The sequence below is a fragment of the Apium graveolens genome, chromosome 2 (assembly GCF_009905375.1).
Source record: "Apium graveolens cultivar Ventura chromosome 2, ASM990537v1, whole genome shotgun sequence".
NCBI classification, from domain to species: Eukaryota; Viridiplantae; Streptophyta; class Magnoliopsida; order Apiales; family Apiaceae; genus Apium; species Apium graveolens.
Genome location: NC_133648.1, coordinates 222,308,379 through 222,331,766, shown reverse-complemented (window position 1 = coordinate 222,331,766; position 23,388 = coordinate 222,308,379). Strand labels below are relative to the sequence as shown.

General features: G+C 35.9%; 1 non-coding gene across 1 annotated transcript; it reads left to right on the top strand.

Annotated features, from left to right (window-relative positions):
- Positions 1-16,254: 16,254 nt before the first annotated feature.
- On the top strand, positions 16,255-16,361 carry LOC141709170 (small nucleolar RNA R71). Its single transcript, XR_012569760.1, has one exon. It is a non-coding gene; the product is annotated as a small nucleolar RNA R71 (small nucleolar RNA).
- The last annotated feature ends 7,027 nt before the right edge of the window (positions 16,362-23,388 follow it).

Genomic DNA, 23,388 nt, shown 5'->3' with positions numbered 1-23,388 from the left:
TGGCAGGTGGGAGCAACTGGGAGCTTTACTCAACTTTAATGGCAAGTTTACCCTTATCTCGTGAGCATACACAAAATAATAATAACCTAATTATAATATATTCTCACCAACTCAACCTAATTATAAACTGAATTTAAGCACATTGGCACTTAGGCCTATATACACATACATGCTTATAATTACCTTATAAGCATAATAGTTCACATAGCCACATATGCTCATATAACACATTTAAGTACATAATAATACATCAACACACTATATTGCATCACTAAGCTTGGATGATCTCACTCCACTTACTCAAGTCACTTAGTTATGTTAATCTAGTCAAAACTCCTAATATTGACCTCATAACTCGAAGTGCCTTTCCTAAACCATCAAGTTCCTATTGACCCTGACCTAGTCCCTACACTCTACTGAACTTAAACTATCTTACAACTATGATGGTCAGCCTAGGCCTCACTCATAAGTGCTCCAAAACTAAATGTTAAGTGAATGTGCTTATTATAGTGATTCCAGTATGACATCAATGGGTTCTTGAGTACAATTGACACCCTTACACCTCAAGTTTAACTTCCAAACTTCTACAAAAGACGCTTCTGATCATATGGTAACTCCTAAACTTGGTGTGACTCAAAGGCCTAGCTTGGGCCTCCCTAGGCCTAAGCTTAAAGTCCATGGTTCCCCTGTTTTCTAGACAGAAAAGTGTCATGTCTTGCACTAACTTGTGACACATGATTCTAACTCAATTCCTATAAACTATGGCTGGAAAAACACCTCTGACACTCCCTCTAACTAGGGCCATCAAAGGCCTAGTGAGGTCCTACCCATGACATGGTCAAAACTTTTCATTTCTAGGTTGCAGTAAAACTGTCTCCTGCTGGACATATTTAGTGTTTTCACTCGTGCACCTAACCAAACAACCTACAAACCTCTAACAAACATCTAAAATCTGAAGTATACCCCTAGTACTAGCTTCTGGTGACTTGGGACTCAAAGTGCATTATAATGACAAGGTCAAATCTCACCCTAAACCTCATGTTACCAAACTGAAAATCTGCAGAATTTAATGTACCCCTTTCCACCATGTTTTCCACTTGACAAACCAAACCAAACATCAACCCAAAACCAAACTAAACCTCAACCAAGGAAACCTACTGAACTAATACTCTCACACACAATATTGGCTTAGTGGAGATCATCCTTACCTAAAGTGCAATATAGCAAAACAAGAGTCAAAATAATACACTAATTACAAGTCATCACAATTTCGAAAATAACAACTTAAATCCTCCATATATATACGGATCAAAATCACATAACAAGGAGCAAAAATTATAATTAATATCTTAACCCAACTGAAATTAGAGTTTATTAATAAAAATCAATCCAAATAATCAAGAACTTTCGGAAATCATGAATTGAACCTAGACATGCATGCTTTCGAACTTACAAGCCAAAAATATGGTTTCCATATAAATTTCATCATAGAGTCAACATGCAAGCCTAACATTAACCATAACTAATATGATCACTTAGCATGCAAAGAGTTTTATCAAGTTTTTTATTTCTAAATCCATGTTATTATCACATAAACACACAAAAATCAAACAAAGCAACAAGAACACCATCCATTCGGCTCCTAACAGGTCATGTCTGAATGGATTAGGGAGAAAACAACATTTGCACAAGTGTGACACACTCATGTCTAGCCATTCTCAACCCCATGATACTATATCTCATGGTGAAAGCCTTAGATTCACAAGAATCAAATGTGTTCACTTTGAGTTCAACAAAACACTACCATGCAAGATTAAAATATAGATTTTTCATCATAAACTCTTTGAATTGTAAATGATCAACATATGGGAAATGAGATTACTTAATGGAGGGTGGATGTTTTAATGAAAAATGAAGGAGAACGGGGGGGGGGGTGGGGGCTTCGGCCGAGAGAGAGCCCAGAGAGGGAGAAGGGAGGAGAGGAGGGAGAGTGAGTGTGATGTGGTGGTGAGAATTATGACAACTTGTCTTTGGTTTATGGTTTTAGTTTGACTAAAATGTGACTGGAATTGAGAATTGACAAAAGTAACCCTCTAGCAAGCTTATGTCAATTTGCATGCAAGGATAAAGAAGTAACTTGGCTAGTGAAGTAGTAGTTAGTGGGGTTGGAATTTCCAAGTTTGCCCTTATCTTGTGTTGGGAGCAAAATGCATGCATGGGCAACTAAGTAAATTACAAATTAAAAATTAAATAATCTATATAAAATAATTTCTATAAATATATTTGTATTTCCATAAATCATAAAATATATATTATAAAATAGATTATGATTTTAGAAATTTAATAATATAAGATTTGAAAATTTATTGTTAAAAGATTTTTAAAAATCGTTTTTTCATATAGAATGAAATACTTTTAATTATCATTTAAAAATACTAAATAATGAGATTTTCTTTGAATTTTTTTTGTTAAAAACTAATATATTAAACACTTAATTTATAGGCATTCAACATATAGATCACCCATATTTATAATTCCACACAATTTAAATCTCAATTATAAACACACAATTATACATAGATAAGATTTAGAAATACCGGTCGTAATATCCTCTCCCCCTTGAAGGATTATGTCCTCAGAATCTAGGAGAATAAGTGAGGATACCGGCTACGCATATTCGACTCTAGTTCCCACATTGACTCTTCAACCTTGGGATTTCTCCAAAGTACTCTTACCAACTTGACCAACTTATTTCTAAGACTCTTTACTTGCCAGTCGAGTATTTTGACAAGTTGCTCCATAAATGACAGGTCTGCCTGAATCTCTATAGGTTCATACTCTATCACATGGTTGGCATCAGGATTATACTTCTTAAGCAATGACACATGAAACACATTATGCACATGCTGATACTGAGGCAGCAAAGCTAATTCATAGTCCACCTTCCCTACTTGACTCAAAATTTCAAAAGGACCAATATATCTAGGCGCTAACTTCCCTTGCTTGCCAAATCTAGACAATCTTTTCCTTGGTGATACCTTTAGTAATACGGCTTCACCTATTTGGAATCTGATATCCTTACGAGAAGGGTTTGCATACTTTCTTTTCCTATCTTGAGTAGCAAGTAATCTCTTCTGAATTAATTTGACTGTCTCATGCATTTGTTGCACCAATTCCGGGCCTAGAATCTTTCCTTCTCCCACTTCATCCTAACAGGTTGGTGATCTGCACTTCCGTCCGTATAAAGCTTCGTATGGTGGCATGCCAATACTAGTGTGATAGCTGTTGTTATAGGAGAATTCTACCAATGGCAAGTCATCGTCCCAACTTCCTGCAAAATCAATCGCACAATTACGCAATATGTTTTCAATTGTTTGAATTGTCCTTTTGCTTTGACCACCAGTCTGCGGATGATATGTCGTACTCATGTTTAACTTGGTGCCAAGACTTTCTTGAAATTGCTTCCAGAATCTCGAGTTAAATCGTGGATCTCTATCTGAAACTATTGATACAGGCACGCCATGTCTTAATACGATTTCACGCACATACAGATGGAACAATATGTCCAATGAAGACTTCTCATTAATTGGAAGAAAATATGCCGACTTCATAAGGCGATCAACTATAACCCATATAGCGTCATGTCCAGATTTCGTTCGTGGTAATCCTACTATAAAGTCCATGGTAATGTTTTTCCACTTCCATTATGGAATCTTTAAGGGCTGAATTAATCCGCTTGGTCTTTGATGTTCTACCTTCACTTTTTGACAAGTATAGCACTTTGCAACCCATTCTGGTACTTCTCACATCATATTTGGCCACCAAAAGTTCCGCTTCAAGTCCTAGTACATCTTGGTGCTTCCCGGATGGATTGAAAATCTAGAATTGTGAGCTTCCTGCATATCTCATTCTTCAATTCAATCACATGAGGAATCCAAATTCTTGAGGAAAACCTTAATAAACCTTGTCTATTCCTTTGAGTACAAATCTCTTCTCCGGTCAGTTGATTATTCTCCTGTTTCATCACTTCTTCCTGACATTTCTTTATCTTTTCCAACAATATTGGCTGAAAAGTCATAGTATGACAAATCTCTTCAACTTTTCTGCAACCACAAAGTTCTAATTCAAATCTCTTAATTTCTTCAGATAATTACTTTGGTATTGCTACCATATTTAACCTCTCCTTCCTACTCAAAGCATCAGCTACCACGTTCGCCTTTCCCGGATGATAATTTATCGAGCAATCATAGTCCTTGATCAACTCTAACCATCTCCTTTGCCTCATGTTGAGCTCCTTCTCAGTGAAAATATACTTTAAACTCTTTTGATCCGTGTAGATCTCACACCTTTCTCCATAAAGGTAATGTCTCCAAATCTTAAGTGCAAATATTACAGCTGCTAATTCAAAGTCATGTGTAGGATACTCCAATTCATGTGGTTTCAGCTGTCTTGATGCATATGCAATCACCTTGTTGTGTTGCATTAGCACACAACCCAGACCTTTATGTGAGGCATCACTGAAAATCACAAAGTCTCCTTGATTGTCTGGTATTACTAACACCGGGGTTGTAACCAACCTCTATTTCAATTCTTGAAAACTATCTTCACATTCTACATTCCATTCAAATTTCTGATTCTTCATAGTCAACTTAGTCAATGGCGTGGCGATTTTCGAGAAATCTTTAACAAATCTTCTATAGTATCCCTCCAATCCTAGAAAACTTTGCACTTTCGTAGGTGTCATTGGTCTCTCCCAACCCATAATTGCCTCAATCTTTGCCAGATCCACTTTGACTCCTTCACTTCAATAACATGTCCCAAAAATTGAACTTCCTTTAACCAGAACTCACATTTAGAAAACTTGGCATACAACTTCTCTTGTTGAAGTATCTCCAATGATATCCATAGATGCTGCATATCTTCTTCTTCTGACTTTGTATATATAAGAATATTATCAATGAATACCACTAAAAACTTGTCCAAATACTTATTAAATACACGGTTCATCAAATCCATAAATGCTGCAGGGGGATTAGTCAACCCAAAAGGCATTACTAAGAATTCATAATGTCCATATGTTGTCCTGAATGCTGTCTTTGGGATGTCGTCTATTTTGATCTTCAATTGATGGTATCTTGATCTTAAATCAATCTTGGAAAAACACTTAGCTCCTTTCAGCTGATCAAATAAATTATATATCCTTGGTAGCGGGTAACGGTTCTTAATCGTCATCTTATTCGACTCCCGATAGTCTATACAAAACCTCATGCTTCCATCCTTCTTCTTTACAAATAGAACAGGTGCTCCCCATGGCGACGTACTTGGACGTATCACTCCGTTGTCCAAAAATTCTTGTAGCTGGCTCGTCAACTCTTTCATTTCTGCTGGTGCGATTCTATAAGGTGTCTTCGAAACTGGTTCCGTTCCTGGAGCAAGGTTGATCTCAAACTCAATTTATCGATCGGGCAGTAAACCTGGTATTCATCTGGAAACAAATCTGGAAATTCGTTGACTACGGGAATATCTTCCATGTTGAGGCTCTCTCTTTTTGAATCTACTATATAGGCTAGGAACGATTCGCAACCTTTCCTAAGTAATTTCTTAGCCTGGACGATTGTAAGAAACAATCGCTCTTGCCTCTGACCCTTAAATACCACTTTCTCTCCATTCTCCGTCTTTAAATACACTTTCTTAGATTATCTGAGCGTTATTCTCTCCTAACCAATCCATGCCTAAAATTATATCAAACTCCCCTAACTTGAAAAGTATCAAGTCTGCTGAAAATTTATGTCCCGAAATATCAATCTCACACTTTAGACATAATTGACTCACATGAATCTTCTTTTGGTTCGCAATTACCACATCTATTACCTCGTTCAAGGTCATTTTATCACATTTAAGTTTGTCAATAAATTTTTTTGATATAAAAGATATAGTAGCTCCAGAATCAATCAATACCTTAGCTTCAACATTATTCATTAAAAGTTTACCTGCTATCACCTCAGAATTCTGAACAGCGTCCTTCATCTTTAAATCAAATGTCCTTGTTGTTGATTGTGGAGGTGCTGTAGATGGTGGAGGTAATGTCAATACCTCAGTTGGCATGTGTGCACTAGTACTTGCCACATTCATCAAAGCCTTGACTGTCTAGTTGACTTGCATTCCCTAGCTATATGTCCAGTCTTTCCACACTTATAGCATGTAACTCCCGGCTTCGGTACCTTAAACTCATTGGCCAAGTGTCCCTTCTGGTTGCATCTATAGCATGTCATGTTCGGCTTATTACACACTCCTGGGTGTCTTTTTCCACAATGCTTGTACTCTGGTCTCTGAAATCTATTTTCTCCAACTTGTCCTTGGCTTGACTGGTTGTTCCCCTTAGGATCTTGTCTCTTATTCAAATTTCCCTTCTTCTAAAAATTTCCACCTTTGTGGAATCCAATCCTTTTCACACTCCTTTCTTGTGAGCTTTCGGCTTCAGACTTCTCTCCATAAAATGGAACCTTTCTCTTCTTGTTATCCTTTTCTTTCCTTGACTGTATCCCATTACTCTAAATCAGAGCAGCTTTCTGTACTACTCCAGCATAAGTATCAAGCTCAAACATAACCACTCTATCTCTGATCCAAGGCTCTAATCCTTGTTGGAATTTCTTTATTTTCTCCTCCTCAGTGTTGGCATACTTCATCACAAACCTTGACAGCTCCGTAAACTTCTTCTCGTACTCCAATATAGACATACTTTCTTGCTTCAATTCAAGAAATTTAAGCTCCATCTGATTCTGCATGTACTTAGGGTAATACTTTTCCTGGAATAACCTCTTAAACCTTTCCCAAGAAATCGGCTGATTTGTCTCCATAGCTTTCACTGAATCCCACCAATAGATAACTTCACCTTTCAGAAAATAAGTAGCATATGGCATCTTCTGATCTTCTCCTAACTGAACCAATTCAAAAGATCTTTCCATTTCCCTAATCCATATATTAGCTATTACCGGATCAGTGGTATCATGAAATGCAGGTGGATTCACATTCTGAAAAGCTTTGAAAGTGACAACTTGTCGAGGTGGTACCGGTGGATCAGGTGGTTGGTGTGGTTCACGGTTATCTTGGTTTTCAAATTGTTGTTGAAGAGTTCTTTGTTGTTGATCTATAGCATTTGTTTGCTGTTGTAAGGTTTCCAGCAATCGAAGAATATTATCTGTGGTAGAAGTTGTTGTCGGGTTCTTCTTTTTAGGTGGCATGATCCTGAAATAAAAGTTATATCAAAACATGTATGAACTATACAGATAATTCAAGGTTAGGGTGTCACAAGTCATTATATTCACATATACGATCGGGTTTCAAATTAAACAATAAGGGTGATGCATATAAGGCATAGGCACAATTGAAAGCAAATAGAACGATAATGCATAATTATCAAAATTAAGGTCAAGGTACATCAAGATCAAAATAGAGTCTGAATCTAGGGATAACATGCTTAATTTAAAGGAAAACAACAGGGAATTCTACAAAGTCCAACAACACAACAACATGAAAAGTGGATATTGGAAAAAACTAAGGCTCCACTCCATCAGAACGGGGTCTGGTAGTCTTCTCCTCACGAAGTGTCTTCACAAAACACTGGAGCTCGTCCGCAATCATCTAGATAGTATACTGGCTGGTACGGTCTCGGTGAGGTGGAATCTCAACCAACTTAGTGTTAATGTACTGAACTAAGTTCTCAAGGCTCGCAGTCATCTGTTCCTTAGGCTTTCCTCCATAATTTCGGCTGTCCGGATACACGTTCTTTAATCTCTCTAACAGTCGATCGTACTTGCCCTGAAGCCTATCGAACTCATGCTTCAACTCAACATACACGGATAAATTAATTGTGTTAGACAGTTCAGAGGATGATGAGGAATGCGCCCTTTGCTTCCAAACAGTGCATATATATATATAAGAGAATTATTTATAATGGATTCGCCTAACCTATACTCACACTCTTGCATAATATTCTATAACCTATGTATATATCCTATAACCTATTTGGGCTCTCCAGGGACTCTAAACCGTAGCTCTGATACCAAACCTGTCACACACCAATTTTTACAAAAGACAGTATACGAATAATCACAATAGTTAACAAAAGAATATAAATACACCGAATCCAAGATCTTACAGTTTAGGGTTTGGAACAGCCCAATACTATTAACTATTACAACCTGATTTCAATATCGAGTCCTCACACAAAATGATCACTAATCTACCTGAGCTCGAATATACGAATCGGCATCACAAGTCTTACGTGTTGTCTACTTGAATCTAACCAAATCTGCTAACTGAAATATCAGGGTGAAAGCAAGTAGTGAGTCAAATGCTCAACAAGTGCTATAATATACATAAATAAGAATGAAAAAAAAATAACAATGGAAATGAAAGATTCAACAATATAGTAACAAGAGATAAACTTTCAAGGTGATGGCATCTTTTATTTGTAACAAAACAATTAAAAACCATTTCTTTATTACAACCATTTTATGACAGTACGGATTACAGCCGGTGATCAGCCGCGAAGTAATCCTGAACCTCGTTGGGTTCTAGAACATCAATAGGATCCCTAGGCAACCTTTAAGCCTATAATCTAAAAGCGGAAAGGACTTGCGTCTAAGTGCAGGTCCACTATTTAAATAAAACATTCGTCCCCCATTGAGACTGAAAATCCACTTTTAACTTTTCATTTTAAAAACAGATGCCAAGTGACGGTTAAATTCTTAAATAGTGAACATCTTTATCAAGGGTTCTATACCAACTTCGAAGCACATGGGATAGGTTCAATCAACTTTAAGGCCATGATCAACTAGACTGATATCTTATCGAATAGAATTGCAAAGTTTCTATTCACAAGGGATTTGGTAATGAGGTTTAACAGGGTTATTAAATAGTATAAAGGAACTAAGTCAAACTAGGTTCAATGTAGTGGTTCTAGATAAGACATAGGTATTTAAAATATAAAGAAGGTAAGCATCAGTTCAAAGTATAACAGGGTCTCATTGTTTAAGGATAAGAATGGAGTTATCAAGCATATATGAACAACTTTGAGGAATAACTGCCTTTTAGGTGTCAAGATAAGGTCAATAAATATAACTTATACAGGTTTCAGCATCACAATTACTTTGGTATACTAGCATGGTATGACTTTCGAATTACTTGCATAGCAATCACCAAGTAAAGTTAAACTACTTGCAATAGATACTTGAGGGTTCATGGCACTTGCATATAATACGAAAGATAGATTTGAAACCACTTGGACAATGTATACATGTATATCAAGGTGAATTAGAATACTCGCATCATATATAATGCTGGGTTAACACACACTTGCAGTGTAAACAAAAAAAGTAGGTTGAAACACTTGCCTTGAGAAAGGCTTGACTTGACTGGCAGGTGGGAGCAACTGGGAGCTTTACTTGACTTTAATGGAAAGTTTACCCTCGTCTTGGAGCCTACATAAAATAATAATAACCTTATTATAATATATTCTCACCAACTCAACCTAATTATAAACCGAATTTAAGCACATTGGCACTTAGGCCTATATACACATACATGCTTACAATTACCTTATAAGCATAATAGTTCACATAGCCACATATGCTCACATAACACATTTAAGTACATAATAATATATCAACACACTATATTGCATCACTAAGCTTGGATGATCTCACTCCACTTACTCAAGTCACTTAGTTATGCTAATCTAGTCAAAACTCCTAATATTGACCTCATAACTCGAAGTACCTTTCCTAACCCATCAAGTTCCTATTGACCCTGACCTAGGCCCTACACTCTACTGACATTAAACTATCTTACAACTATGACGGTCAACCTAGGCCTCACTCATAAGTCCTCTAAAACTAAATGTTAAGTGAATGTGCTTATTATAGTGATTCCAGGATGACATCAATGGGTTCTTGAGTACAATTGACACCCTTACACCTCAATTTTACCTTCCAAACTTCTACACTAGCCTCTTCTGATCATACGGTAACTCCCAAACTTGGTGTGACTCAAATGCCTAGCTTGGGCCTCCCTAGGCCTAAGCTTAATGTCCATGGTTCCCCTATTTTCTAGACAGAAAAGTGTCATGTCTTGCACTAACTTATGACACATGATTCTAACTCAATTCCTATGAACTATGGCTGGAAAAACACCTCTGACACTCCCTCTAACTAGGTCCAACCAAGGCCTAGTGAGGGCCTACCCATGAAATGGTCAAAACTCCTCATTTCTAGGTTGTAGTAAAACTGTCTCCTGCTGGACAGATTTAGTGTTTTCACTCGTGCACCTAACCAAACAACCTACAAACCTCTAACAAACATCTAAAATCTTAAGTATACCCCTAGTACTAGCTTCTGGTGACTTGAGCCTCAAAGTGCATTACAATGACAAGGTCAAATCTCACCCTAAACCTCATGTTACTAAACTAAAAATCTGCAGAATTTAATGTACCCCTTTCCACCATGTTTCCCACTTGACAAACCAAACCAAACATCAACCAAAACCCAAAATAAACCTCAACCAAGGAAACCTACTGAACTAACACTCCCACACACAATATTGGCTTAGTGGAGATCAACATTACCTAAAGTGCAATATAGAAAAACAAGAGTCAAAATAATACACTAATTACAAGTCATCACAATTTCGAAAATAACAACTTAAATCCTCCATATATATACGAATCAAAATCACATAACGAGGAGCACAAATAATAACTAATATCTTAACTCAACTGAAATTAGAGTTTATTAATAAAAATCAATCCAAATAATCAAGAACTTTCGGAAATCATGAGTTGAACCCATACATGCATGCTTTCGAACTTACAAGCCAAAATCAATATGGTTTCCATATAAATTTCATCATAGAATCAACATGCAAGCCTAGAATTAACCATAAATAATATGATCACTTAGCATGCAAAGAGTTTTATCAAGTTTTTAATTTCCAAATCCATGTTATTATCACATAAACACACAAAAATCAAACAAAGCAACAAGAACAACATCCATTCGGCTCCTAACAAGTCATAGCCGAATGGATTAGAGTGAAAACAACATTTACACAAGTGTGACACACTCATGTCTAGCCATTCTCAACCCCATGATAATATATCTCATGGTGAAAGCCTTAGATTCACAAGAATCAAGGGTGTTCACCTTGAGTTTAACAAAACACTACCATGTAAGATTAAAATATAGATTTTTCATCATAAACTCTTTGGATTATAAATGATCAACATATGGGAAGTGAGATTACTTAATGGAGGGTGGTGTTAGGACGAAAACACGCGCTAATATTAATGCAAGTATACGCGTTCACAAGTAGTGTAAGATATAAATCAGATTCGTTCCCACAGAGACTGGTTTAGGTTAAGTTCAATTTATGCACCTATGCAACAATGTATGGTTATCGCTCAGTGCTAAGACAAATAACAAATTGGAGTTGTTTATAATTAAGAATTAAACTAACAATTATAACTAAGAGAGTAAAGAGGGTTGTATATTATATGAGACAAACATGTGATTCTAACTTCATTAAATATTTCATTCAATAGCCTTTTTGTTCTTAACCTTAGCATGTAATGGTGATGATACTAATCAGATAACATGAAACTAGTAAACGCCAACTTTCTTTGTATGAATACCCTACTACCAAGCATCCACAAAAGATATAGAAGTTGAATAGACACCAATTATGCTTAGTCCTTATATGTCTATAAGAATTGAAAACATAACGGTTTAATGCGCAAGTTATCTATCGTGATTACATAGGGCAAGTAAGATGGTTAAAATTACCTACGAATCATGCATAACAAATACATGAACCTATGCTAATATCGCAAGTTCTAAACCTCTATATTCACTGTCACTTCAATAGAGATTAACACGCTATCTTATATGTTAGCTACGCACATAAGACGAATAAGCACAACGAATACTAGGATATCAATCAATCACCACACACCAAGATATTAATTATTAAAATCCATAAGTAAATCCGCTAGAATCCCATGATAACGATTAGTTCATAATCGAACTCATCGTCACCATGGGTTACAATCAAAGCATGATATAAAACAAGGTCTTAATAAACTGATTAATAATTAAAGTACGAATAAACGAGATCTAGGTTTAACAAGAACAAAAACGTGCATCCAAAGTTACAACTAATTCAAAGAATCATAAGTTGAAAATAAGATCTTCTTTTTCGGAGTTGTTTTGTGCTTCTAGGTCTTCTCCTTGGTATCCCAATCTTCCCGGATGATAAAAACCCTTTTTTAAGTATATATAAGCCCATATTGGACCTGGACCCTTAAAATCTTCAAATTCCACTCAAAAAAGGCTTTTTCAGCGAAATCAGCGAAGTCAACCGCGCATCAGCGCGCGGCCGTGCGGCACTAGCAGGCGGGCGCCTGACACCAGCAGGCGGGCGCCTGACACCAGCAGGCGGGCGCCTGCAGCCTTTCTGGAAAATTCTGATGAATCTTATTTTGCCCATAACTTGAGTTCTACTCGTCAAAATTAGGCGATTCAACTGCCCACGCGAAGCTAACGAGATTCTCTACAACTTGACAATGGCCTTGGCTTCCAAATCTGATCACTTTTCATCATATTTCCTTTAAAATCTCCTTTCTTCATTTAACTGATACCTGAAATGCAATAACACAAAAACACATCAAAATACCAACAACTTGAGTCCAAAACACCAATTTAAGCTTGTAATAAAGTGTTCCAAGTGGATATAAAATCCACTTACCACACCCACAAACTTGAATCGATGCTTGTCCTCAAGCATATACATACTCAAAACTACAAAACAAACCTAATGCATGAATACAACTACGTGAATGCAACTAAATGATAATGCAATCGATCCCTTCAGAATAACCATAACCAAATGAATAAGCCAATGCTTCTAAGAATTCAATGACTTAAAACATAGTTCGAATAAATCCCACAAACCAACTCACAAACTAGAAACGTGCGTGTGTGGAATGCTTAACAGATATCTCTCGATACTAGATCAATAACCATAACTTATCTATCATCGAAATAATAAAAAGTTTATAAACAGAATAGACAATAAACGCATTATAACTCATAACACCTCCTTTCTACTAGAGTTATACAAGGATTCACACTATTATTGAACACATAACAAAGATGCTTATTTGGCCGTGCAATGAATGAGGTCCCAAAAGACTTATGCATTAATACCCATATAGCGAGCGTTAGGTTAGCGGATCCCAGACTATAAAAGCATTAGGTCACTAGGCACAAAGTCCCCTAGAACTTAATAACTCGAGTATTAAAGAGCTCACTCTTGATAAATTATGCATAAACACATACTTTTTTTCTCTTTTTTCTTTTTTCTTTTTTTTTTCAATAATGAATGAGTGCATTTCGCTCCATCTCATTCAACCCAAGACTACTCATAAAAATATGACCCAGCTACTAGCCATTTGACGCTTAGCCTTACAACAACTAGCAATGAAATCCAAGTTTTTCTCCATATAAAAAAAATCAGTGTTTTTACGTCATTACGAGAATATCACAAATTCTAAATATAACCAAGTGATTAAATCTCAACAACAAACAAGTATGATCATGATCTAGATCAAAAGCAACCCTATAAGACTTTGTGAAAATAATTTTTTTTGGCATGCAAATCAATTCATTAGGACTTAAACTTCCCTCTATTCATCATCACCACACTCAAATCAACATCAACTTATCAAAAATCATAGTTCATCTTAAGGGATCATGCTAAATAAGCATGCAAATGCAACTATATGAAATCAAATAAAAACAACAAATATGTCTTAAATGAACAATCATGCAAAAATATGAATAAACTACAATTAAACATGCAATATAAATCTATATGAACCTATATGGACACACACACACACTACTAATCCTTACATTATCACCCCCAAACTTAAAATTTTCAATGTCCTCACTGAAGGTAATAATAAAGATTTCAGGCATACCTAATTAGCGGGAGAGTCACACCCGTCGGGTGGAGGATCGGGTGGCAAATCAACCTCACCACCAGTGTCTCGAACAACAGTACCGAAAGCGTGTGTCAAATCTTCAGCAAAATATCGGTGGATGACATGCATGGCCTCCATACGCCTAATTACTCGCATGTACTGCTCATCACCAATACCAGTCCTATCAACTACCTGCTGCACATGAGAAGAACCCTCTGTAGGCATTGGAGGGTTCGTTCGGCTACCCTCTACATCATCAAAGATATATCCCAAGCCCTTATCATGTGGTGCACCTAAGAATGCATAACTCAAGTGATCTGGGAGTGGGTGAAGCTCAAGTGTGGAAACATCTTCAATAGACGGCTCGAGACACTCTTGAGAAATTTTCAGCTCTGCTAGCCCAAGAGAATCAAATGGCATATCTAACTTCCACTTCCACGGAGGTGCAACGAAAACCTGCAGCTGCTCTGCTCCTTTCCTGTCATCAATAAGTGATTTCCTCATTAAGGATCTGTCTAAGGTCTCTGACTTTGCCAATTGCTCAAGTTTCAAATTCACGACAGAGTCTACCCACTCTACTTTAAAGCACTCCTCTTTAGCTGTGGCTAACTTTATTTCCTTGAACACATTAAAAGTGACCTTTTGATCGTAAAACCTTCATCGAAAGCTCTCATTTTTGCACATCGATCATGGTTCATCCTGTAGCCAAGAATGGTCTTCCCAAGATAATGGGAATCTTCTTATCTTCCTCAAAATCAAGAATTACAAAGTCAGCAGGGAAGATGAGTTTATCCACCTTGACCAAGACATCCTCCACTATACCTCATGGATAAGCGATGGAACGGTCAGCTAGTTGCAATGACATGTATGTTGGTTTCGGATCAGGCAGACCAAGCTTCTTGAAGATAGATAAGGGCATCAGATTGATGCTAGCTCCTAAATCACATAAACACTTGTCGAACGACAAGTTTCCAATGATGCAAGGAATAGTGAAGCTTCCAGGATCTTTAAGCTTCGGAGGCAACTTCTGTTACAGCACAGCACTGCATTCCTCTGTTAGAGCAATGGTCTCTAAGTCATCGAGCTTCACTTTCCGAGAGAGAATACCTTTCATAAACCTCGCATAGCTAGTCATCTGTTCAAGAGCTTCAGTGAAAGGTATGTTGATATGAAGTTTCTTGAACACCTCCAAAAACTTCTCAAACTGCTTATCCAGCTTTTTCTTCTGCAGCCTCGTAGGAAAATGAGGTGGAGGATAGATCTGTTTCTCCCCTATATTACCCTCAGGAGGAGTGTGTTCCACAGTAGTCTTCCTTGGTTCCATCTCTGCTTCCTTCTGCACTTCTTCTTCAGCCACAACTGCATTTTCTGAAACTTGAGATTTTTCAGGCTCTTCGTCTTGCTGAATTTAGGGGCTTGCGACCTTTCCAGACCTTAAGGTGATGGCGTTCATCTGTTCTTCAACTTCCCTCTTGCCTGGATTTGTTTCTGTATCACTAGGAAGCATTCCCGGTGGTTGATTCAATAAGGCATTAGTAATTTTCCCTATTTGGTTCTCCAGACTCTTGATAGAAACAACCCGGCTTTGGCATATAAGATCCTGGTTTTTGCACATAAGCTGCAACTCCTCAAATTCAGATTTTTCATTCGAAGATAGACATGCACCAAGAGTTTGTTATTTTGGTGTAATTTGTTGCTGAAAACCAGGAGGATTGAATAGCTTATTTTCAAACTGTTGGAACGGCTGTTGCATCGCATTCTGATTGTTGCTCCAGCTGAAGTTAGGATGATTCTAGTTGTCAGGATGATAAGTGTCTGGAACTGGTTGTTGCGATCTCTGAAAGTTTCTCACAAACTGAGCTGAGTCACTAGATATAGCGCATTTCTCCGTCATATGCGGACCTGAACACAACTCGCAAACACCAATTATCTGCTTAACACCATAGTTAGCCAGAGAATCGATCTTCATAGACAACGCCTTTATTTGAGCAGTGATAGCCGAAGTTGTATCCACTTCAAGAACTCCTGCTACCTTGCCCTGTGGACATCTCTGGGTTGGATACTAATATTCATTAGTAGCCATCAGTTCAATTAGATCATAAACTTCCTCATAGCTCTTTGCCCATAATGCTCCGCCTGATGCTGTATCGAGCATGGGTCTGGATTGTGCTTCCAACCTATTGTAAAAACAATTGATGCTTATCCAATCAGGCATTCCATGATGAGGACAGTTTCTAAGCATCTCCTTGTTGCGCTCCCAAGCTTCACATAGCGATTCTCCCATTTGCTGTGCAAATTGAGTAAGAGCATTCCTCATTGCAGCAGTCTTCGCCATAGGGAAGAATTTAGTAAGAAACTTGTGAGCAAGATCTTCTCAAGTAGTAATCGAACCAGCTGGAAGAGAGTGTAACCAGCTCTTAGCCTTGTCCCTCAGAGAGAATGGGAACAGTCTCAGCTTCACAGCATCTTCAGAAACACCGTTGAACTTGAAGGTGTCGCAAATCTCAATAAAATCCCTAATGTGCATATTGGGATCTTCAGTTGGAGAACCCCCAAACTGGATTGAATTCTGCACCCATTGAATTATGTCAGGCTTGATCTCAAAGGTATTAGCTGTGATAGCTGGCCGGACAATGCTAGATTGAATATCATTGATCTTGGGTTGAGAAAAATCCATCAAGGCTTTCATTCGTGTTGCTGGATCTCCCATTGTAATGAGTACCTGAAAAATAAACAAATAAACCGTGAAAGTAAAAGAATCTGATTCAGTGAACTTTAACGACCACTGATGACAAACACATAAACTAAAAATTAACACCGAGTCCCCGGCAGCGGCGCCAAAAACTTGTAAAACAAGATCTTAATAAACTGAATAATAATTAAAGTACGAATAAACAAGGTCTAGGTTCAACAAGAACGATAACGAGCATCCAAAGTTACAACTAATTCAAAGAATCACAATTGAAAATAAGATCTTCTTTTTCGGAGTTGTTTTGTGCTTCTAGGTCTTCTCCTTGGTATCCCAATCTTCCCGGATGATAAAACCCTTTTTTTAAGTATATATAAGCCCATATTGGACCTGAACCCTTAAAATCGTCAAATTCCACTCAAAAAAGGCTTTTTCAACGAAATCAGTGAAGTCAACCGTGCATCAGCGTGCGGCCACACGGCACTAGCAGGCGGGCGCCTCCTAGCAGATGGGCGCCTGACACCAGCAGGCGTGCGCCTGCAGCCTTGCTGGAAAATTCTGATGAATCTTATTTTGCCCATAACTTGAGTTCTACTCGTCAGAATTAGGCGATTCAACTAACCACGCGAAGCTAACGAGATTCTCTACAACTTGACAATGTCCTTGGATTCCAAATCTGATCACTTTTCATCATATTTCCTTTAAAAGCTCCTTTCTTCATTTAACTCATACCTGAAATGCAATAACACAAAAACACATCAAAATACCAACAACTTGAGTCCTAAACACCAATTTAAGCTTGTAATAAAGCGTTCCAAGTGGATATAAAATCCACTTATCAGGTGGATGTTTGAATGAAAAATGAAGGAGAATGGGGGTGTGGGGGCTTCGGCCGAGAGAGAGCCGAGAGAGGGAGAAGGGAGGAGATGAGGGAGAGTGAGTGTGATATGGTGGTGAAAATTATGACAACTTGTCTTTGGTTTTTGGTTTTAAGTTGACTAAAATGTGAGTGGAATTGAGAATTGACAAAAGTAACCCTCTAGCAAGCTTGTGTCAATTTGCATGCAAGGATAAAGAAGTAACTTGGCTACTGAAGTAGTAGTTAGTGGGGTTGGAATTTCCAAGTTTGCCCTTATCTTATGTTGGGAGCAAAATGCATGCATGGGAAACTAAGTAAATTGAAAATTAAAAATTAACTAATCTATTTAAAACAATTTCTATAAATATAAATGCACTTCCATAAATCACAAAATATATATTATAAAATAGCTTATGATTTTAGAAATTTAATGATATAAGATTTGAAAATATAGAATGAAATACTTTTGATTATCATTTAAAAATACTAAATAATAAAATTTTCCTTTTAATTTTTCTAATATAAACTAATACATTAAACACTTAATTTATAGGCATTCAATATATTGATCACCCATATTTATAATTCCACACAATTTAAATCTCAATTATAAACACATAATTATATATAGATAAGATTTAGAAATACTGATCGTAACAACAAGACTAAAACTTAGAATTCTATAAGTGCACATTTGCAACTTAATCACATGGACTTATTTGGACAGTTTAATGTCCCGTCAATTTCAAGAAAGAGATATGCACTTGTGATGGTGGATGACTACTCAAGATATACATGGGTAGAATTTATGCATTCTAAAGATGAAACTCCACACATCATAATTGAACACAACAAGAAGGTATAGAAGCAGGCTGAAGTCGTAATTGTGTGATAAGATTAAGAAGTGATAATGGAACAGAATTCAGGAATGCAATTGTAAGGTCCCTTAAAAGGGCTATTTTAAGCTACAAGGGGGGTTGAATAGCTTAATTACATATTTAAAAATTATTATGGCGTTTTAAAATAGTTATCCCTTTTCAAAACTTTACCGAGTAGTTATGCAGTTTATATGTGCGGAAAATAAAGTGCGAGGAAAGAAAATACCACACGAAGATTTTATCCTGGTTCGCGATAGCACAACCTCTAATAGATTCGCTCACCCCTACGTCCAGTCCCCGAGCTCCTCTCCCGGACTCGGGATTTTTCCTTATGATAAACTCGCTCCTTTAGTAGGGGGAGAAGCCTTTACACTCTTACAAATATTTGTCTTGGTGCGTAACACAAGGGCTACCACCTAAAAATAAAATATAATACCTACACAACTTATCTTAGACAATAACTCCCCGCTATTTCTTCAAAGTTGATATAGAACCCTTGTGTAGACTTGGCTTCCTTAGCTTTTGTTGGTCTTGGATCTTAGTAATCCAGTCTTGGGTCTTTCTTCTTCTTCATGGTGCAAATACTACGAACTCCCCGTTAGTACGTATAGGACTTGGGTCTTAGAATGAGAATCACGTCACGTTACTTCACCTCACTATAAAACTAATAAGACAATCCACAAAACAAAATGTATAGAGAAAAGATGGGTTGAACTAGTATGTTACGGTACTAGCCCACTAGATAATATAATATTCAAATAAGAATATTAAATATCAACTATACATACTTGACTTGAGATATAGAATAAATGTCAAGTATACTTTCGATTACTCCGTCTTTATAGAATATATGTTATATGAGTAATATAAAAAGTCTTTTATATATATAAGCAATATAGCTTATGACTTCTTTAGTATTCTTCTTCTTTCAATTATGTATTTATAAATCGAAGAATACTTTAGTTACAATCTCAAAACTGTAACTTGTCCTTTTTAAGCTCATAGGCTATATAAGCCAAGATCTAGATAAAAGAAATGCAAGTAATTGGCTTTGGATTTGTGCTTTTGAAGTTTAGATGGATGATTACGAAGTTTACTATTTATCGATTTATAATCTCGCATAACACTAAAGATGTTAGTGGGGATTATACGATACTTTTCGTAGTGATACTATATACATGAACTATCCGTTGGCCAAGATCGAGATAAATAAAGTGCAAGTAATTGGCCAACTCATGTGATTTAATCTGTCTCTGATATTTGACAAAATTACGAAGTTTACTATTGATTGAATTATAATCCCACGAAATATTAAAGATGTTACTGAAGATTATACGATACATTTTGTAATTATTTCTATATTCACGAAATAGGTTGGCCAAGATCGAGATAAATAAAGTGCAAGTAATTGGCCAACTCGTGAGGTTTTTCAAATATGAAATCTCACTCATGAGGAATTATAGAGATTTATGAAATCTCACTCGTGAGGAGTTATAGAGATTTAAGTACTTGTAGTTTATAGATCTTCTTCTTTATATGTTTCTTTTTGAAGATCAAGTACTTATTTGAATTCCGAGTTCGAATCTTTGTTTTCTTTTCTTTGAGAACTTTCTTTATGGGAGATCTAGTATTAGAGCTTGAGATGAAGTAGATAAATTAAGTACAAAGAACAAATAAAAGAAATTCAAAGAAGAAGCTAAAAATTACCACTTTTGGAAAAGGATTTGAAAAGTTCGCCGAAAAAATTTGTCGGTGGTTCGGCCGGATTTTGACACTATGGTCGAACTTGGACAGCCCTTCTGAAGGCCGGAGAATGGTAGTGGATGAGCTCACTTGGTGGGATGAATCTTGGTTGGGTGAAGATAATATTGAATTTCAAAAACCTTGTATATATGTAAGTATATAAAAGAGAGAGAAGGTTTTTGAGAAGAAGTATGTGTTTAGAGATTTGAGAGGGATGAAGAGATTATACTTCTTAAAAAAATCCCAGTAACTTTTTGGCTATTTATCTTAGTTGAAATGGGTTGGGATGGGGGTTTATTTATAGGAGAAGTTGGGTGGATTGAATGGTGGAGATTTGAGGAAAATGAATGGTGGATGATGTAAGTCACATTGATTGATGACATGGAAAGAAAAGTGTGTTAGTTGTGTTTCTAAAATTCCCATAAAAGACAAACAAGTTTATGAAGCTCAAATTTCAGCTGATTTATTTGATTAAAAATATTTTTTTCTTTTTCTTCTAATCATTGTTTAATCATTTAATTAAGCATTAAATACCAATAATTATGACCACCCTACAAAACTCTTAAATAAATATCATAAGAAATATGATAATTAACTAAATATTATAAAATGATCTTATAAAAGTTTTGGTCAACCAAGGTCAATGGTAACTAGGTCAAACGTGGTCAACTGTGGGACCACGAAATTTTTACCATGAAATGAAAATACCATTTAAATGATCCATACCAAATTTCAAGTTATTCTAGTTTGTGGAAGTATTTTATCTAGAATTAAAACTGTTCTGTCAGCCTTTACTTCTGAGTAAAAATATCATTGGTCTTGAAATTAAATATATGGATCTTTTGGCCAAAGTTTTGACTTGAATACATACTTAAAATATATTTCCGAATATATAAAATATATTTGGATGGTGGGAAATATTTCTGAGTAATTTTGAATAATATTTTTCGAGAAATGCTGATTTTATGAAACATGAGAAAATTACTCCAAGTATACATAGAATGGGTTATAAAAATGGATATCAATATTTCAATCATGAATATTAATAAAATTTGAATAAAGACTCTTTTGATGGATGTAGAAATATATTTTGGAGCGAAGAGTAAAATATATTTGATATAACACGAGTCTTCTAAGAAATATTTCTGATATATCCATTTTTCGAGCTTGTTGCCTTATTTATGTTGCAACTGAGATCTCAGAAATATCATATCTTAATATTTATTCTTTGATCATATTTCCTTAAGATATATCCCATAATGATATAATTTTGATGTTTTAGAATAATGGAATATCTCTTTTATATGAATATACTTGAAATAATTTTGCTAGTTTGACCATTTTAACTTTGATTTGGATCAATTAAAATCATGTCTTAATGGAGAGGATCTACATGTATTTAAATTTTATTTTTAACAGTAAAAATACCAAAATAAATAATATACCGAAGATATCCTTTCAATCTTCTCCTTTTTGGTATTTGCCAAACAAACATTAAATTTAAACTATCAACTTAGTAGAGCATTAGACTCAATAATTGAAAGAGCATTAGACTCTTAATCCTTATTGTCCAGGCTATCAACTTAGTAAATATTATAGGAAGCAAATAGATAGGTCTGGATCATGGAAAACTACTATATTTAGTATTTAGACTCAATATTGTATATCAACAAGTCAAATTTACAGAAATAACCCATTTAACTTAAAATGGATTCCACAGTTAACATCACAAAGACTAGATGGAACATCAGACTCACACAAGACACCAAGCATAAGTTCATACTCAGTTTTGTTAAACACAAACAAGGAATAGAGTCATGACATGGCAATTCACACAAGTGCAGTGGAAGCTGTAGTGCTTTATTAAGACTCTTATTATTAACACAAATTACTTTCTTTTTCACAGAGGTTGTAAAATGCAAGACTCCCTATACATCCTTAATGATGTTCATGTTACAATAAATGTAACGCCCCCAAATCCGGGGTCAAGGGATTTGGTCGTCACTGTGAAATCTCAATCCAAATTAACATGTTTAATCAATAAACAAATGCCAGCGGAAGATATTTAGCAAAAATGACCCAATACTAATCCAAGATATTTTAAGGTTACAGTTCTAGAAATAAGATATCCAAATTCCACCAATAAATTTTTCACTTTCTTTTAAAACTCTTTTCAACAAATTCCAATTCAAGACTAACTCGCTAGTATAACTTTAAAAAGAAGTATACTAGGCCCAACTATAAAATAATACAATTATAATATAATATAATATAAACAACTTTATACAATAAAACTTATACTAGTCCGTAAACCCTGGACCAATCACCTTCCAAAAGCTTCTTCTTTGCTTCCTCGAATTACGCGGCTAAACAGCGCAAGTTAATCCTCACTGGAGGTTAAATTTGAAAACAGGAAAGTATGAGTGAAAGAAATGCTCAGCAAGATCATTATAGCATGTATATGGTTGTTTTGATATAAAAATGACATCTGCCATAGTGCAGAACATTTTAAAATCATAATTGCTGAAACACAAAATTTGTTAAAGAATCGGATAATTGTTTCTCATTATATTCAAAACTCTTTTTGATATTTTTGAGCGAAATGCTTCAGTAATACTTTGAATTTTGACGAGAATAAAACTCGTAAAACAGTGTTTACGGTAATATCGTAAACAACAATAACAAGAAACAATGATTATGGACTGAATTATAAACTTTACTCAAAACTGAACCCTTGAAATTAATACTTATTTTGCTGTCATATCAAATTAGATATCAATACGAATTTTGATGCTCACAACATCCCATACTGAAGTCAACATCAATCATCTATACTAATACCACCTTTGATATTTAACAACAACGTAAGTATCAGCATAAATCAGAATCTGAATTAAAACTGCATTTTACCATTATTCCAAAACGGAAATAGTTGATAAATTATTCCTTATAAGATTATCAAAATCAATATAATAATTTAGATTGGAATCCTCGAATGACAGTGTGTTGCTGCCGGTGATCAGCCGCGGAGTAACACTGGTATGCCGAAGCATATCCAACTAAACAAATGGGACACCCAAGGCACATATCGGCCTAATGGTATTATATCCTATTTAATACCTAAATCTCCGCTGGACCGACGCCACGGCCTCTTACGCAACCATCCTGTTAGATATAT